This window comes from Corvus kubaryi, unplaced genomic scaffold, assembly GCF_017639235.1.
Source record: "Corvus kubaryi isolate FWS band 111438036 unplaced genomic scaffold, C.kubaryi_AGA036_p1.0 37354, whole genome shotgun sequence".
NCBI lineage: Eukaryota > Metazoa > Chordata > Aves > Passeriformes > Corvidae > Corvus > Corvus kubaryi.
Genome location: NW_024581116.1, coordinates 10,059,612 through 10,079,170, shown reverse-complemented (window position 1 = coordinate 10,079,170; position 19,559 = coordinate 10,059,612). Strand labels below are relative to the sequence as shown.

The 19,559-nt window shown below is 38.9% G+C and overlaps 1 long non-coding RNA gene across 1 annotated transcript; it reads right to left on the bottom strand.

The window, feature by feature from the left end:
* Nucleotides 1-1,827: 1,827 nt before the first annotated feature.
* Nucleotides 1,828-18,540, bottom strand: LOC121666901. The gene is made up of 3 exons (XR_006016831.1): nt 18,438-18,540; nt 11,861-11,864; nt 1,828-1,839 (listed from the first exon to the last, which is right to left on the bottom strand). It is a non-coding gene; the product is annotated as an uncharacterized LOC121666901 (long non-coding RNA).
* Between the last annotated feature and the right edge of the window lie 1,019 nt (nt 18,541-19,559).

The following is a 19,559-nucleotide window of genomic DNA, read 5'->3' as shown; positions in this document are numbered from 1 at the left end:
TCTCATGATATAGCAATAATTTACTAAATAAACACTTTAGGAATCAACAAGAAAGAGATCATAAAGTAGCAAAGAAAAGGAAAAAATATTAAAATTCAAGATGTTGTACTGATTATAGCTCATAATTTGCACTCTTGAAACTAAGGATGTCTTAAACAAAATAATCTATTCTGTATGTGATTGTGAACATGTTTACATTTATATTAAGAACTCCAACAATGAAGCATGGATGCTCTATAAACTACTTGGTCTTCTTGGTTGAATGAAGCATGGTCTCCTATGGGGTTTGTGACTTATTTTTCATTGCAGGCTCTGACTGGAATTTCACAGTGGCTGGACACTTGCATTTGGGTACCTGGTGTCTGCTGAGTTATGAGGTTCTGCTGCTGTTTCTTTTGCCATCACAGCACTGAAAGAGACTTCTAGATCTCTTTTTGACCCTGTTTTCCAAGTGTTTTAAGAGTTTTGTAAAACTTTTATTTCTCTATCAAATCGATTGACTCTGTCCAGAATGGTCAAAAAGTTATGGGAAAGACAAACAGAAGCAAAAATAGGTAATTTGCTTTCATTCACCTATTTTTGAGAAAACTTGCTTAAAAATATATTCATAAGACAGGGTATTTTTCTTGGTTTTGCAATAAATTTTACACTTCCTTTCTGTTTAGGATATGTTTTTTCCTGTGGGAACATGATTTTTGCTATTGTGCTCAGTCTAGAGCAGGGACCAAATGAGGACCTATTAAAGGACAGATGTTGGTTTGCTGGACCCTGTACTGAATCTGAGACCCATCCTGACCTCAGTTTGCATCCAATGGCCCCACCAGACAATCTAAAGTAACAGAGAGGCAGTGTAGTGTTGCTGGAATTGTGAGGAGCAATAATAGGAAAAATCAGTAAGGACTTCACGGAGGTCTTAATGCTTCTGGACATTCACACAGCCTGGTAGTAAAATACACCTGATTATTTCCTATGGCACAAATGTACCATATGTGGATGCTGAACATACAATACAAGCATTTCAACATGTGTAAACAACTATTTCTTTCCCATTACTGTGTTTGTTTATGTCATTAACATTAGCCATTCATCCTTCCTTCAGCTATATTCCAGCTGTGTGTGGCTATAGATCTACTGGGAAGCCCACTGACTGACTTGCAGCCAAGTTGAATTGTCCTACTTTACTGTACCATTGCTGGTGATTGAGAAGCTGCTCTGGACTATCTGAGTTCAGCGGAAGGAATTCTATGCCCTTTGATAGCCTTTAAATCATAGTTTTTGAAGTTTTGGAGGCAAAGAGATATTATTAGATCAAAATGTTTTGTATCAAGTCAACATTTGCTAGCTTTTGTTTGCTGCATAATCAGAGCTGTGATTGATATATAGCTTAACCCGCCTTTATAATTCTTAATCTTCTGTTATATATTAAACGTGTTCAAAGGAAAAAATCACATGCATTTTTTGAACCACTGACTTTGATAACTTTTTTTTTACTTACAAGCTGTTATTTAGCATCTGTTGTGGGAAAGAACACACACATTCCTAGATATTTTTCATGGGCTAAAGACTTTAAGATACAAGAAAGAGTGACTGTACCCATATTAATTTTTCTGTCGTAACGCAAATCAGGAATGATGTTTGCTGGCTGGAGCTGAACAAATAATCAGTAGAAAATAATGTATTCAGTGAATTCTGTCTCTCTCTATTTCATATTGTTCATGGGTATATCATGGCTCTTTTCTGAAATAAATTAGTCATTCTGAATTATTTACTACAGCCTACATTAGGTAGATTTTTGGCTGCATGCCTCAAGATGCATGTTTGTGCATGTGACTGCAGAAGCTGCAAACTGTACAGGAGGGCCTGCAGAAATGTGCCTTACAACTCTGTTGTTAAAGCTTATTTTATAGTAGCAGCTCTGCCCAGGTTTAGACACTGCCACACAAGGCATCTCAGGACCCAAACATTAGATAACCCAAATGGGAGTAGAAACCACAGGTCTAAATAAAGTTCTTAAAAATCCCATACAGAATTAGGTGAACAACGGCACCGATGTCAGGAGGACATGAACAGAGTGATGTCTAAGCCAGATGGCACAAAGTGCCAAAGAAAATAAAAAATGTAAATGTCCTGTTCTGTAACACACTCCTGCAGCAAATGCCCTGATGAGCTTTAAGATCCTCAGCTGGAAGTTTGTCTCATTATTCTCTATTAAAATGGACAGGGAGAAGAAAAGAGTAGTACAACATGGCTGTTATAAATTAAAATTCTCATAAAAAAGGAAGGGCCTCCTTCAGCGTTAGGGTTTCAAACACATCCTTCCATCTCATATGCATCCATAAGAGAAAAAGGACATTTTTTTTTGCAGAAAGTGTCAGCTACTTTGTCTTTATGGTGAATGTAAATATAAACTCCTTGAATGTAAGGTAAGGTGATCTATTTATAGAAAAGATAATACCAGAAACATATTAAAACACTGATGAAAGACTAAGCTAATAGTTGTAGAATTATTTCTATGTTTACAGCTGTATTAAAAAAACCAAATCAACAAACAAATCCAAAACACCAAATACCAACCAAAACCAAACTCCCTCCAAGATAAGAAAAGTCTCATTTACATAGAAATCAGTAACAGCTATCAGTGACACAGAAACTCTTGTGACCTTATACCAACCAAGTGAGCTGGGCTAACATGGGAAGGTATAACACTGTAACAGTGTGTGGAAGAACCTAGTGAAGAGAAAAAGAGTAAGTGTTGGAAAAGGTGAATCTGTCATATTGCATTGGTATGGAAAAGTTTTCTATTCTGTCACTGCCTGTTTAGTACTGTAGTAAGTGTGGGGCAGGGGCTTTTTCCCTCTGATCATAGGCTGTTCTGAACAACTAATCCTGTGTTAAGTAGATGATGATTTCCCCTTCCACTGAGAACCTGTGAACTGAAGTCATCTGTGACAAAATGAAAACCTGTTTCCTCAGACTGACACTAGACCCTTTATATTTTTTCAGCTGTCAGAATTTATTCTCATTCTTTAATGAGGGGAAGGACCCTAGGAGCTTCTGAATTGTTAAAGCTGAAGGTCACGCTCTAAAGTCTTATGACTTTTATTATGAAGGGCATTTTTTATATTTTAAAGGGACTGACCAAAATCTAACTGGGTTAAGACACAGCTTGTATAAAGACTGTGAGGTAAACTTCTGCTCTGAGTTATGCTAATGTAAATCTGGGATAATTTCATTACAATAAGTGGAGTCAATCCAGGGATGTAATTATGCTGTTGTTTTGGGTTATGTGATGCCTATGGAAAACAATGAGAATTATATGCATAAACAACATGATAACTAAGTTCTGAATAGGTAACTCTTACCAGGACTGATACTTAACCTGGTAAGCATAAAAGATAGGTATTATCAATATATATAAAAACATAGATATAATGCTGTAGAAAAATATGATTCTATGTATATGTATACAGCTTATGTCAGAAAAAAAGAGCTATGGAGAAACATTTCCAGTTTGTTTGGTTTTTTATGTTATTTCCCACCAAAATCCTCAATTCAGAGAATAGCTGAAGCTACTGAATACATATTTAATTTCAGGTGAATGCCAGATCTTAAGTGAGAAAGCCTTTATTTTAATGTTTATGGAAAAATCATTTGTTTCCTAAAATTATGATAATGGCCACTGGGGCTTTATTTTCAAATTTATGGAAAGCCGGAGCAACGAATCTTACCAAAACTTGAGACTTGGTTGTCAGAGGTTACCAGAAGCTTACCAGAAGTTTACAAGGAGAGAGACACTGCCCACCTCTCTGTTAATAAACAGCAGTGAACAAAGAAATAAAAAACTGGTTGTCCAGAAGCCAACTGAAACTATTTTGCCATGTCTGCAGCATTAAGCAATTTTTACCACTGTAAGTCCAAACTGTGCTTTGGGAATAGTCCTTGGGCCATGATGGCTCCTGAACTCAGAAAATGTTAGTTTAAGGCCAAAACCCTGCTCGGGACCATTCCTCTATTTCGAGCATTTAAAAAAGAAGGGTCTAACGCATTTCAATTCCAACTCTCTTTTACCCAAAATATATTCAACAAAGCCACTAATTATTATTTTGGATTTATGGTTTTGCAAACAACATTAGAATATAGCCCTCCTCTTCCAAAAAACATGTGTGCGCTGTCTTAAATATACACATACATATACTCTCATGGGGTGATAGATTTGCTTAAAAATGCATGTAAATTATTAAGGAGAGCAATAGTTTTTGCCAGTGAATTCATCCTCCATAAAGTATCGTAGACATATCTGGAATTTGAAGGTTTCTGTTCTGTGCCCAGTACGTACACACCTAGCAGAGGCACAAGACCTGTTCAGCTTGTCCCAAGCATGAATAAGGGAGCAATTCAGATCATAATCAGGTTTGTACTTGTGAACTCCACTAATACTTTACAATATAAATAGCAAAAGCCATAGTTTCATGTGGTACAACTTCTAGCAGTCTCTCAAACCGGGACACTGAGTGTCTATCACCTGAAACAGATGTGGAAAAAAACTTACTCTCCAACTCTTAAACCACAAAGTAATCATTATTTGACAGAACTTTTCACACAGTGATGGCCTGTGTTGGACTGGAACTGGTGAAACATGAGGGAAAGTTACATTCTTTATTTTTGCCTATATTCTTTCATTGTACTGGCATATAGTAAGTAAAGAATAATTTCAACTGGAAGTGACCTCTAGAAGTCTTTCAGTCTGCAATGGCCCGACTTGAAGTCACATTAGGTTGCTTAAGGTCTTGACCTATAATTTCCTTCTTGTCAAGGAAATACCTAAAGGATACAATACTTTGTTGGCCTTGCTTTCCATTTCTCTGGTCCATACCTCATTTGTTTGTAAACGAGGACATGATGGGAGACAGTAAAAGCCTTCCTGAAGTTAAGACGAACAGCCACTGCTCTCCCCTCATTTCATCACAGACAGCTGTGAGTAGATCAATTTGCATGCGTCAAACTGCTGTTCGACATTCACTAGTTCTATATTGTAAAATTAACTTTTATTATATTTTCTAGACTTTGATATTTTCTAGACTTTCTTTCTGTGGAAGTTCCCAAAATAGAAAATGGGTCTGATACTGGCTTTTTATAGTTGGGGTCCATATAGCTTCCCCCTTTATCAAATACTTCAGGCAATTTAAAGGAACCAGCATGGAAAAAGCAGAAAACACTGGAATTAGCATAAGGTATTCTATAGAAGGAGGAGCAAGTCTTTGTTTCTCAGTTGCTTGGTAATTTGTCTGGTTGTCGTTTGCAAGACCTGTGCTTGATTAAAGTTTGTATCATCTGTCTGGGGGATGTGTGTGGAACTGGTGAGAAAAATTCCTGATGAAACAAAGTTTTATAGAAATATACTTCTTCACTGAACCTTAAGTGTTTATGTCAAAATGTCTCAGGTGTGACAGATTTTCCTTCGACTCAAGGAAGGGTTCTCATTACCATAGCTATGCTGCAGGCTCCCAAGGTGGGATTCGAAAGGGAACAGATTTATTACTGTCAGGAAGATAAATACTGGGAAGAAGTAAGTCATTATGTTATATTACATCACAGATAAAGGTTAGAAAACATATTCTACTAATTATAGTATAGTGACAAAAGCTAAGACAGAATTTTGCCAAAGTAATGGAACCTTGAAAAAATTATATACTCTTCCCATTAGTAGTAGCCAAATAGTTGTAGAAAACAACTTTACCTAAAGTCGTCATGGACTTATTCAATTTAAATTACATGTTAAAGAAAATAATGCCAGCAACTAAAATTTTCAGTTTTAAAACAGTATACTCAAGAATAAAGCTTAGAATTTATATAAAATTTACTACTAAATTTCATAACTTGGTAACTGCAACATGAAGGTCAGATAACTTTAAGGGGTCAGAAGTAACACTGCTGTTTTATCCCTACCAGTCAGTGGACAAATGGATAAATGGATGAACCACTTCTTCCAAAAGGAATATGAGGATTAAGCAGAGGAACCATAAAGAATTAAAAAATGAACAAATATACAAACAAACCTCATGTCATAGAAATAAGTAAAAGCAAGTGATTTGACTCAAAAGATCAGTTAAACCTTGCAGCTATAGAAACAACTGTTCAGCTGTAAAAGTACCTTAAGAAGAAACAAAACTTCTGCTGCTCAGAATGAGAATGTGACTAAAGATAATAAAGTTTTGTTTGAAATAATACGATTTTTTTTTTTCCACAGGTCTCAAAAATCATGAAGAAGTTGAACATGGGGCAAAGGCCCCCATCTAATGCAAACAGGATGGAAACAATCACACCTCAGATGTGAGAAAAAGTCAAAGATCTCATTATGTTCAAATAAAGAAACAGAATGAGCACCGGGATAACCTCCAGACTGAGTAAGATGTCTCTCTAGAAAAGACAAATGAGAACAGATGCATTTGATGGCTAATTTCCAGCTGAAATAAATAATAAGCTAAATAATTTTGCAAGGAATTAGAGAAATTTTAACTGTACATTTTATGAAAGCTGTGCTCAAAAAGGCTAATTTAAACTGAAATAGACACAGAAGGTAGACTAGATACAGGTAGTAGACCCAAAGACCTTCACTGCTATCGCTCACTGAAACGAAGACTAAGAGAAGATATGATTTCTCACCACAAGGATGTCATGGAGGCTAGCAGCAGAGTAGGAAAATTATTATTTCAGATAAATGGCAAACTTGGCACAAGAATAAGACAGAATAGTCAAGCATAAATTTAATCTGTAAACTGGAAGAAACTTTGTAAGAACCAGAGAAGGGAAGTTATTTGACTCAATCATTCAGCAAGAGCACAGGAACAAATATCTACTTGTACAGATAAATATTTAGAAAGGGATTTTGTAATGTCTGTGATTTGCCTGCACTGGAGGGGACTGGTCTTAGTATCATGAAAGTGCTCTTCTGATCTTATGTTCCTACTTTTCTTTTCAAACTCGTCATCATACAAGTTCTTACTGCTGTGTGTCTAATTATCTCATACCGCAGTTGCAAAAATAACAGCTTCTTTCAGATTCCTGAAAAACCTGTACTGCACACGTAAATAAGCAAAAACTGATTTACACAGAAACCTTTTGATATCTGAAAACTAGGAGTCAATCTGGATTTTGTGCCTGAAAGAAGCTGCTATCCAAGTTGGTAGCCTCATATGCTGGAAAAGTAAAGATGTTTGTTGGCTGTGCACCATCACTAAGTTGTTGCTGTAATAATATGAGGGAGATTCATCCCTCTAGATTTCTCTTCTTTATCTTAGTAAGTCTCTCTAGGCTGACTTTGCAGACAATGAAAATGAATGGACACCTTCAGGGCTTGCTTCATTCAACTTGTTTTACATGACTATAGTTGAAAGTATAGGACGAATTGCACCCAAAACAAGTCCATTTCCTTTTGTTTACAAAGAAAACACACAGAAGTTGCATCCCTCCTGAGCTGCATCTAAACTCACAAATTAAACACTGTCAAGGCATGTTCTGTGGTACTGCTATTCAGTGATCTAGACTAGGAAATTGTCAGAATGGTCCCTGTCCTGATTTTTGAACTCAGTCAGCTAGCACTCTCTCCGAAAATTCCTGGGATTTAATATGGGCAGAAACTGTTCCCAATGGGCAGTTTGGTTGCTAGTGGAATTTACTGCTATGTACACAGACTGCTCTGTGCCAGTTGGCCTCCACAGCTGAGAACATACCTGGGTACATTTTGTTTAGTAGGATGGTGTGGCTGTACTAGACGGACACCAATGTGTAGTGTCTCCACTTTCGGAAATCAGAGGAACGTCAAGCAGCATAGTTTTGGGAATTATTTTAATTGTGTTTATTTAAACCACTGATATTTCAGTGACATCAAACAATCTCAATAAAGCCAACCAACATATGAAGACAAGATAGGATCCACTTCTCAAAGGTAAGACAGTATTATAGTTCAGTGAAATGTGGCTGTACTGAAGTTGACACTCTCCTAAAAATTCTGGGTTTAAAAAAAAAGACCATTTCACTTTAAAAATAGTTCATTCTGCAAATCTAGATTTTCTTTAGCAATTTATTCTCCTGGCCATATACTCACAGCTACAAGCTGTAGCTGTTTTTTTCCTTACCTAGGTTTGCAGAGTTGAACATTTGCAACAGACAGCTTTAATATCCTCCTAAAGGGAGAATGGATTTGATATTTGAGAACTACTGCCTTCATATGTCTTCAGAATTAAAAGCAGAGAAAAATTTTAGTGATGTCACAAGCTCAGTTGTTCTATTTCAGACAATTGATGTCATTTTGTCTGCCCATCACTGCCATGTACCATCAAAATATTCCTGCTCTTATCCGCATGTTCCATCTGTTGCGGACACAGGCAAAAGCAATAGTGGCAACATGTCCCAACTGCCAGAAGCTACAGCTTCCATCACTGGGCATGAGGGTCAATCCCAGAAGCATTAATAGTGGTGAAATGTGGCAGATGGACGTCACACATTTCCCTGAATTTGGGAGATTAAAATACCTTCATGTTTCTATTGATACCTTCTCTGGTGCTATGTATGCCTCTGCACATGCAGGTGAAAAGGCTAAGGACGTTGAAAAACATCTTGTCCAAGCTTTTGCTGTGCTTGGTATACCTGAGGAGATAAAAACTGATAATGGACCTGCCTACACCTCTCAGGAGTTTAAAAACTTTTGTCAGCAGTGGGGATTTTGACATATTACAGGTATTCCTCTCCTCATCTGGACAAGGCATTGTTGAACGTGCCCATCAAACCCTCAAGCAAATGCTGCTACAACAGTCAGGGACCACTAAACTCAACTCACCTGTCCTCAGACTCAGCAAAGCACTGTTTACCATAAACTTCCTGAATGGCACCTTTGAGGATCCAAACCCTCCCATCTATCGTCATTTCCAGAACACCGGGATACAGAAACTGAAGGAAAATCCAGAAGTCCTGATCCAGGACCCAGAGACTCAAAAATCCAAGGACCATACAAACTTGTAACTTGGGGATGTGGGTATGCCAGTGTATCTACCCCTCAAGGACTGAGGTGGATCCCAGGGAAATGGGTAAAACCTTATGTCACTTCCTCAAAAGTTAAGGAGGTTAAAACTGCCTCCTGGAGGAGACGCCAAAAAAAGGATCCTGATTTTGCACCCTCATATAAACCCCCTACTGCAGATTTTGATGTTAATCCCTTAAGTTAAGTTGCACTGTTTTGCACTCACATTTTGCACTGGATTTTGTAAATCTTCGTCCTGATACTCCATACCATAGATATCCTGACTAACCCCCTGAGTTTTAACTGGGGAACTAGTTTAAAGACATCCTAGGTACTGTCGAGTTCTAGGGACGATAGATTCCAGTTATGTTTTGCACTGTTGTTTTGTTACTGTTCTATGCACTTGAAGTTACTAAGAGTTACAACCCAGCTTTAAAGAAAAAAAAATAGGGAATTGTTGCTGCCTGCTCCAAGCTTCCCTTCCCCCTCCCCAAGACAAGCCAGGACTTGCCTCTGCCATGTGCTCTGAGCTCCTTTGTTCCAAGCGCAGGCAAACCCAAATGTAACTCAAACTCTTTAGCAGTGTCTGATTGGCCGGTCACCCCGGGTCCGCCCCCAGTCCTCCCCTTTCCCCTTCTCCGAATAAGAGAAGGACCCAAGAGAGGCTCCGCCCTCTTTGGCTTTGCAATCCTTCTGTGAACATCTGTGTGTTTCTGTCTCTGTTTGAAAGCTTCTAGTTGCAGGAATTAGGCAAACCGAAGGCTATATTTCTCCCTCTTTGCTTCTACTGGTGATATCAGCTTTGCAGCTACTATTTACTGCTTTTAGATCTACTGAAATGCTGGATTGCCTGTGCTACCTCTCTAGGCTGCCCGAGGCTTTCTAAGGCATTAAACTACGAGCGCTAGCTGGTAAGAATGTGTGAGTATTCCACACATCACCATTCAAAACTAAGGAATGCAGAAAAAGTGTAACATAATATTAATAATGAGAAACCTTTTCCCCCCAGTTTGAAGAAAACAGTTGTGATTCCTGATGCAAAAGTCATGACTAATGGCAGGCCTGAATGGAATTCATTTCTTTATGCTTTTTTATGGGGTGCGTGTATGTGCGTGCACAGCAGGGAGACTGTGCACAGTACTGTCCAGAAATAGGACTTAAACTGGAAAAGCTGAAGTCACAAAAATTACTACCAGTTTTAATAGGCATTGTATTTTCACCAGCCTTCCCTCTTCAAAGACAATCAACAGAGAAGAGGAAAGGCAGAGGGAAATTATATATTCAAGATCACAGATGAGTAAAAAACTGTGCAAATAAATCCCATCTCTCCAGACTCTCAGTCCAGTAGTGATTTTAGTTCTTCAGATTTCTTAAGAAACCAAAGATACCAGCTGTCTACCAGTACAGTACTAGGATATAGAGATATATAGGGTATATGATAATGCAGATCGTGTGTACATAATAATGCAGATTGTGTAGATATACCTAATTAAGTCTTAATGATTTATTTTTGGTACCACTTTGTCTGTAATGACATAGAGCTTTGTAAAGCTGCAATATTACTTAAAAAATGGGGTGAAAAGTTAGGCAGTTCATCTTTACTCAGTTTTGTATTGCTGTTACTACTTTGTGGTAATACCTGAACTAGCTCAGCTACACATACAAAAGCTGTGATATCTGTACTACAGACAGACCTAGAAAAAGTGGACTCTAGTTAGAAGCTTTTTATATAAAAATCATATAAAATTTTTGATAATTCCTCAGCACTTCAGTTTATTAATATACTTTTTAATTTCTCCCCTTCTATCCCAGTAACAGACTGGAGAATCACTGTTGATAATGGTGTCATGGATGGTGGAATAAGTCATGCACTACGACACCTTTGTTAGGCTTTCTGCAGACCTATTTATAGCACATTTCCTTCTGCTGTTGTTCTTCTGGTTCTGAGAAAAGTAATTTACCCTCCCAATAAAGGGATAATTACTGGACCTAGGCCAGCTGTGATTTCTCTTGAGAACTTTACAACAGCCAGGATGCAAGAGGGATTCTTGTTAGATTCCCCCAGTCCTGCTGCAGTCAGGAAAGCCGAAGGGCATATATCACCTCATGTGTGTCTTGTTCTGTTTGCTTTTATACTTGGCAGGGTCCTAAGACTCAGGAATGCACATCCTTGAATGAAAACTATCTATTCAGTGTGAGCAATCGTTACATCTGATTAGGAAGCATAAAAAGAAACACATATGTGGTTGACTCTTTTCCTCTGATGTCTCTGGCTTTTTTCTGACAGGAAGGAAATCCTTTTTAAAACTTATTTTTTTAAGAGTTCAAATAGATTTCAAACTATGTGAGCCAAAACTTGCTCTCATCTACATCCATGCACTCCTATTGACTAGGCAACAAAAGTGAAGGCTTCTCTACAGACAAAACCATTTTTGCTTTGTTTCTCTGAAGCATTTCTTAATCTACATGAAGCTTACAACAAAACATCCAGACTATTTTCACAAACAACATCCCTCCCTTCCCTCCTCCCCAACCCTGTCTTAAGTATGAGTCCCAGCTGGATGAGATGTCCAGGTGCCCTGCTGGGATGTCCAGAGATATAAGGCTCAGGGACTATCATGATCTTCTCTGTTGGATGGATTTGTGTTGACTGTTTTTTGACCTAGATCTCAAGCTAGCTCAAAAGTATGTTAAGTATGTTAAGTATGTCTGTGTCATGTAGGAAAATACAGAAAACATGCCTGAGAAGTACCTCAGCATTATACACCATTTGCAAGTACAGAAAAGTGCCATCTATGCAATGGGTAAGGCCGTGTGACCTCTGCATAACACCTCAGCAAGTACAGCACTGCAGCATTTGAATCATAGAACGCGTCATTCAAGCTGGAAAAGACCTCTAAGATCATTGAGTCCAAGTGCAAGACCACCACTAAACTATGTCCCTAATGTATAATTGCAACCTTATAAATTTTAATTAATGAGTTTGTTTATCGTCTTGCATCACTGAAACCTCTTTGCAGTCATAGACATGAGGTAAACACATCCAATGTCTTGAAAATGCCTGCTGTCTCTTCTATGGGACTTTAGGAGTTTAGATGGAATGCTTGCATGAGAGCTCAGAAGCACATTTCAAAAATTCACCTAAGTCACTTAGGTAACTAATAAGGCCATAGGATTTCTAAAATTCAGTTTCCACAGATACTTAGACCTGGACCTATTCCATGCAAATTTAAGCACTTTATTGAAACAGTTAGGAAAGATCTCCAAAGTCTTATCAAGGTATTTTCTCTTCTGGAAGTTCCAATTTATCTCCGTTAACTACAGGGCATGTGCATAGTGATTTCACTTCTGGGTCAGGTGTTTCAATGAAATACTTCTATTTAGATCTGAGGCCAAGGTAGGATCTTGCTACTTTCCCATTTAAACTGCCTTCAAAGTCCAGTTTTAGTGCTGAAAGGCTATTACAAAAAATATGGCATAACAAGTGATAAATTGCATTCTTTTCTGCAGAACTGGAACCCCATCCATCAAATATTCCCTAACCTGTATTTATGCAGTTGGTTATTTCCCTGTAAGTAAGTCATCTTGCACTTGTCTCTCCTAGGTAGCATCCTCCCATCCAGTTTTACCCAGGTTAACCTGTTTGAGAATGTTTGCAATTCTCTGTTCAACATTTCCATAGTGTTTTTTAATAACACAAACATATGTCTTGGGTTAGAGCTAGAAATAAAATAGATGAGAGGCTTTTTTTGTACTAGTTTTCTGTCCATTTAATTCAGAAATTGCAGCAAGTTTACTCTCTTGATTGTGTCAAGATTTGGCATACATGAGTAGTAGGAAATTGCCCATTAATATTTAGGTTCAGGAGGCATAATTGCCAAGTCTGGCGCTTGCGTAAGGTGATGCTGTAAGAGCTTGAAGTAGCTGCCTGATGTCAAGAAAGGAATCCAGATATTAGGAGGAAAATACTTCATCTATCCTTTCGTTTAATGCAATTATTACAATCAATAAATACGTTTGTGATGAGTGTCTAAAGGTTTGTCTCAACAAAGGCAAAAATAAAAGGATTTTTCTAATTGTACTGCACAATCATTTTGCACTTACATAATCTGAAACAGAAATTATCAGAACTTAAGAACGACTCACCAAACTACATTGCTTTCATTAGCGATATACTCTGTTATCATAGTGCATCACACACAGCATATACTGGTCTAATATTAGTGAAAAATGTTTCCAGTACAAGAATAAAGTCAACCAGAAGTGTTAACACATAATTTAACTGAGAATTTCAGTTCTACATTTTTGCAGGATTGCTTATTCTATTAAACATGTTTCATTAAGTACTTAAAGGAAATGTTCATTTTTGCACTAACAGCATGTGAAATCCTTGGGCATTTGTGATTTTCATGTGGAAACCAATTCCTTTAAAAAAAGATCTGTATTCCTTCACTTCTCTCTTAAGGAGACTGTATTTCTCTTTCTAATTTTCCAACTTTCAAGATTTTCTTTGCTTTAAGAGGAACATCCCTAAGTAAAAAGTTTCATAAATCAATCCTCATTTTGGGGTTCATAATGAGAAGACAAAAGCTGTGTGATTTCTTTGCATATCGCTGCAAATATTTTGCACCTAACTTACCTTTTCTCACAGTAATGATCCTACTTGATTTTTAGGGAAGGAAGAGAATAATGAATGACACACAACAGCCTGATTCCCCTGTGTCACGTTATCCACCCAAGAGCTTAGTTTGGGCACACAATAAAAGGCACCATACGCTGTGACTACTCAGTATTTGTGACAGAGCAAACTGATGATGCATTTCCTACCCTTACTGCAATTTCACTGGCCTTGATGACTGTGTAGTCCTCATTATTAACATATCATACCCTACACACTGTTGAGTCTCAGAAAGATGCTAAGCAGCTGGAAGCTTGTGCTGAGTGCCAGAAGGGAAACAGGCTCCCACGCACAGAACTTAATGCAGCAGCAATCCCTACTTATTGGCAAGGAAGGGTGGGTGTGGGTGTGGGTGGGGGTGTGTGTGCGTGTGTCTGTGTGTGTGTGTGTGTGATGGAGGTTTAAGAAACTGTAAATCTTTCTCATCTTGTGTCCAAAATGTCACTCAGGATGAAGGCAAGGAGGCAGTTCCAGTGCCAGCCCCCTGACTTCTGGGGACTTGATTTGGCAAAAGGACCACACTCTTTGCATGTCCTTTCTCTCCTTCTTCATGCTGTGCATCATTTCAGCTGACAGATTTACACAGGAAAGCTGGCTCAGCAAGGCCTGCCGTAGTTGGTGGCAAACAAGAATATGAGGGAATTAACTTCTGGCCTGCTGACAGTGGCTAAATCTGCCAAAGCAGAGCTGGGTAATTTGGTTTCTTTCTTTTGTTGATTTTGTGCCAGCCCACAAGAGAGGATTAAGCAGCTAAATTCTGCATGGAGAACTCTACCCCTTTTGCTCAAATCCTATTGTCTTGATAGAATGACAGTAGCTAGTTGTGCCAATCTCTAACATCTTGCTGGCATTTCCCCAGAACATATCAGCTTTTGGTCCCTGAAAAGAAGGATTTGTTAAAGAACTAATGTTAAAAAGAAATGAAAAAGGACAGAAGAGGATGAGAAGCCATGGAGTAAAAGTTTTGCCTTGTATTAATTAAAGGAACAAAGTTCTCTAATCCTGATGGAGACTCTACAATGAAATGTGGGTAAGTCTCTAGCTCTCCTGTTGTTGTAGCACATTAAGAGTGCTCGTTCCGTTATCCACAGTATTTGTTTAATGCAGGAGCTATTCCCTATTGAGTCCTGAGAAGCTTTGCATTCATTTCACTCATTAACTTTGGGTAGAGAAACCCCCAAAATAAGGTCTTAATTTTTCTATTTGCAAAGTGTATTTGCATCACAAATAAACTAAGGATGAATATTTTTTCCTCAAACCATCAAACCTTCTCTGAAAGTGAGATAAGCTTAAGTGCGAAGGAGAGTGGGCAGCAAGGACAGTGAGGTTTTTGATTTTCTGTCCCAAAGCCAATATTCTCTAAGAAGACTTAGGTCTAACATTCTTCCAGACTGACACCACCAGAAGTGTTAAGACCATCTCATCTGACTTCCTGTGTAGCACAGGCCTGAGGACTTCATTAAGAGATTCCTGCCAAAGGCCTTTCATGGAGTTGAGAAAACCTTCCAAAAAGACACGCCTAGACACAATGTGGTCTTCAATAGGCAAAAGAGTCTTGCAATCAGGAAAAAATTATTCTTCTGAAAGGTAGGAAGAACTGGACTTGCACCTATTACAGTCCAGCAATTTGTACACTTGAGCACGAAGAAGCTTGGAAACAAGTTTATGTACCAAGTAATGTAAGCTTCCTATGCTTTTGCAGCTTACTTTTTAAAGAACCACACAACTTCTGATTGAAAGCTCCAGTATGAGAAAGAAGGAATCTAACAATACTTTTGACTAAGTAACACCTATGTCAAAAAACAACAACAACAAAAAAACCTGCAGTGTTTCTTCCCTTATCGTTCTCAGTGTACCTTCTACAAGCCATGAGCAGTTCCACAAAACTTAGTCTCATATTTCCTTGTCCGCACTCATACAATAAGAAAATAATGGGGTAACTTCCAGACTAGCTTTTCTACTGAATGCTATATTTAAGATGAGACTATTCTAAGTCAGAGCGTTATCTTTAGAAAAGAAAATTGCCTATCTGACATCTAGGAAAGAAAATGTCCTTTCATTAAAGTGCACAAATGAAAATAATTCATAGGTCTTAAAGCTGATATTTTCCTCTATTTAATTTCCTCTTCTTATTTAATACTAGTTGCTTATCAATTCTAACACAAAATTTTGATGAAGCCAAAGAAAGCAGATTCAAATCTAGATTTCATTGATTTAAAACTAACTTCACCTTCTCTGTTTTATAAGTGTCTTATCTATCTATAATATTTACTTAATTCTAGAATGTTATATATATATTTTTTTTTTTCCACACAAGTATTTATATAATTCAGATTCCTAATATTAGTTTCACAGAATTTCATAGAATTTCACAGAATTCCACAGAATTAAACTTGGAAGGGACTACCAGTGGGATCATCTGGTTCAACCTCCCTGCTCAAGCAGGGTCATCCCAGAGCAGATAGCACAGGATTGAGTCCAGATAGTTCTTGAATATTTCCAGTGAAGGAGACTCCACAGACACTCTGGGCAATCAGTTCCAGTTTGTGGTCACCTGCACAGTAAAGAAGCTCTTCCTTGTGTTCAGGTGGAACTTCCTGTGCATCAGTTTCTCCCCTTTGGCTTTTGTCCTGTTGCTGGGCACCACCAAGTAGAATGTGGTCCACCCTCTTGACACCCTCCCTTCAGATAATTACACACATCGACGAGGTTGCCTCTCAGTCTTCTCTTCTCCAGGCTAAACAGGGCCAGTTCTCTCAGCCTTTCCTCACAAATGAGGTGGTCCAGTCGCCTAAACTTCTTTGTTGCCCTCCAGTGGACTCCAGGAGTTCCATGTGCCTCTTGTGCTGAGGAGCCTAGAGCTGGACACAGCATTCTGGATGTGACCACATCACTAATCACGGTCATCTCCCTCGACCTGCTGGCAATGCTTTTCCTGGGTTTAAGAAGTTTTAATCTTAAGAATGCTCTTCCAAATGTTTAAAAAGTGCTCATGCAGGATTTCGAGATATGTTTTTGCCTTTGCTTTTCTAATGAAACAGTTCAAATCGTGTTTTTTTGAGGAGAAAGAAAGCAGTTGCAGATGTTTGGAACTAGGCAGTAAGTGAGGGAAAGTAATGCAACACTGACAAAATTCCAGTCCATTTAAAGATAAAATTCTTTTCTTCACTTTGGTCCCTTTTTCTCAGCAGTCTTGACAAACATTTAATTTCTTTTGGAATTATATTATTTTTCAGTATTAACCAATACCAGAGTCTCAGGAAATAATGCTCCACAAGGGGAAAAGACCATGGCAAATCAGACTATTGATACTATAATCAAACCTTGGTTGTGAAAATCTGAACATTTTTACTAATCTTTTTCCCTAAACTTTTAACCTAACAAACCTATCAACCCTCATTAATACCTCAGGAGAAGCATATACAGCATACTTCAGTCATGATGTGACTTTGTTACATTTTTATGTTGTTAATCTGGGTTTGACCTCTTATTGAAAACAATAAGCCACAGGTTGAATAAAGTTCTGCTGAGCCAACATTTAGGTGCGAGAAAGATGCCTTTCTGAGCAGATTTCAAAACCAATTCAACTGTTAAGTACAGAGATTAAAAACATTTTTAAAAGACTTTTCAGATATATTGACTTGAAAGTAACTCTATTTTTAATTTCACTTTTATGTCTCAGTTTTAGAGACAAAACTTCAGGAGGAAACACTCCAGAGTGAGTGTCTCCTTCGAAGGGAAAAGGGCCCCCCCTTTTCCTCCACCAATAAGACAAGTGGGTCACAGCAAGTGAAAGTGGAAAAAAACAAACTGTTTATTAACACACAAACAAACAGGGTAGAACAGGATAAAAAAAACCCCTCAAAATACAACAAATTCCTGGAGAGGGAACGAACAGACACCCAGGCTCAGACCAGCTGGGGCCACCCCATGGGCCCACCGGGGCCACCCCTGCAGGCTCCCCGGACCAGCGAGGAGGGAAGGGAGGCAGTGAGGCAAGGGGAATGGAAGGGAAAAAAGAACAAGAAAAAAACTCCAACAGAACCTTTGCCCAGCTAGGTGGAACACAAAAGAAACCCAGAAAAGCAGCACAGCGCTCCTGGCACACTCCCTCCCGAGCCCTGCCCAGACCCCCCAGAGCCCCCGAGCCCTTGGGCTGAGCCGTTCAGCTGCCCCGCACTCAGTGCCGTGGCTCCGCCCCGCAGGTCCATCCGAAAGGCACAGCATCCTTGGGCATTGAGCAGACGGTTAAGGAATACAGCAGCTTCATAACGTCACCCCAGGACAACCCCTGTCAAATTTTGAAAGCAATGTAATATTTTTTCTTGAAAATAAGGTCATTACTCTTAGTATATCTTCATCTGGGAAAGGTTTTCTGTATTCATGGACCGTTATTACATTACTGGTGTGAATTATATTAGACATTATGAAAATTAAAAAATATGTAATAACATATGTAAGATATTTCAGTATTTTCAAATTTATTGTACACAATCTTATCATTTTCTGCTGATTGATAAAATGGAGTGAATATTAATTAACCATATTTCAGCTGAAGCTCATTTACACAAAAATATTTACTATAAGCCTAAGAGGTAAAAGTCTTACATAGAAGAGAGTCTGTCTTTTTCCACATAGGAAAACTGCATTCTGGCACATCTAGCTGCAATTATGGCAATTGCACCAATTCCATACAATATAATATGTTAAACCTTTTGGAAATTGTCATCAGATTTTGGAAACTTGTGTTGGTTTAACACAGCCTGGTTTTTGGTGGGGGTGGGAGAAAAGCTGCTCGAAACTTCTATGTCTAGCACAGAGCCAATCGCTGAAGGCTCTGATGATGGGCAGGTTTCTAGCCCAATTAGACAAGTTGGTAATGCCTCTGTGATGACATATTTAAGAAAGGAAAAAAAAAAACATGGGAAGCTGTCTTTTCTTCTCCGGAGGGGTGGTGAGGCAGCCACTGGGGCCCATCCCAGCAGAGGCTGCTGGGGGCCATGCAGCTGGGGCCATCCTGAGGCCAGGACCATGCGGCTGGGGCTGCCCATGTGATGCAGGCAGAGACCATGTGGCAAGTGACGAAAACATGGCGAACAATTCCCAGATATGGAGCCCAGACAAAATCAACCTTTTCAGCACAGTGAAGCTCTATAAGAACTTTTCAATTGATGGAACTCGAGAACAAACGAACCTACAGATGCCAACTTTCTTCTGAGTCAGAGACAAAGGAAAAGTGAGGACACGTGAGGAGAACCAACATGGCAACATTGAGGTCAATGAAAAGAAGGAGAGGAAAAATGTGCGCCAAGCACCAGAACTGAGATTCTTCTGCACGCCGTGGTGAGGACTATAATACAACAAACTGTTTCCCTGTAATTCATAAGTGCATGGGAGGATGTGGAGATCCACTTGCAGCCCGTGAGAAACAAGGGTGTCCACTCTGGAGCAAGGGGATGCTGAAAAGCTGTAATCTAGTAAGGAACTCGAACAGAGAGAGAGGACCTTTGCTTCTAGGGATAAAGAGAACCCTTGCTTCCAAACTAGAACAGCTCATCCTTAAAAGACTAAACCCCATGAACTAAAATGACCCATGCTGGGCAGTTATGGACTGCTTGACCCATGGGAGGGACTCACATTGCAGAAGGCACGGGTCGGATTGCTGTATGTGAAAGTTGAAATCACATTGGAAAAGTTCACAGAGAACTATCTTCCGTGGGAAGGATCCCATGGCACAGCAGAAGAAACTCTTTTCCTTAAGCATACTGAAGAAAGATTTTTAAGAAGTGAAAGACTGACCAAAACCACCCCATGTTTTGTCTCTTGCACAGTTGGTGGAAGGAGGGAGGGACTGGGAGGGAAAGG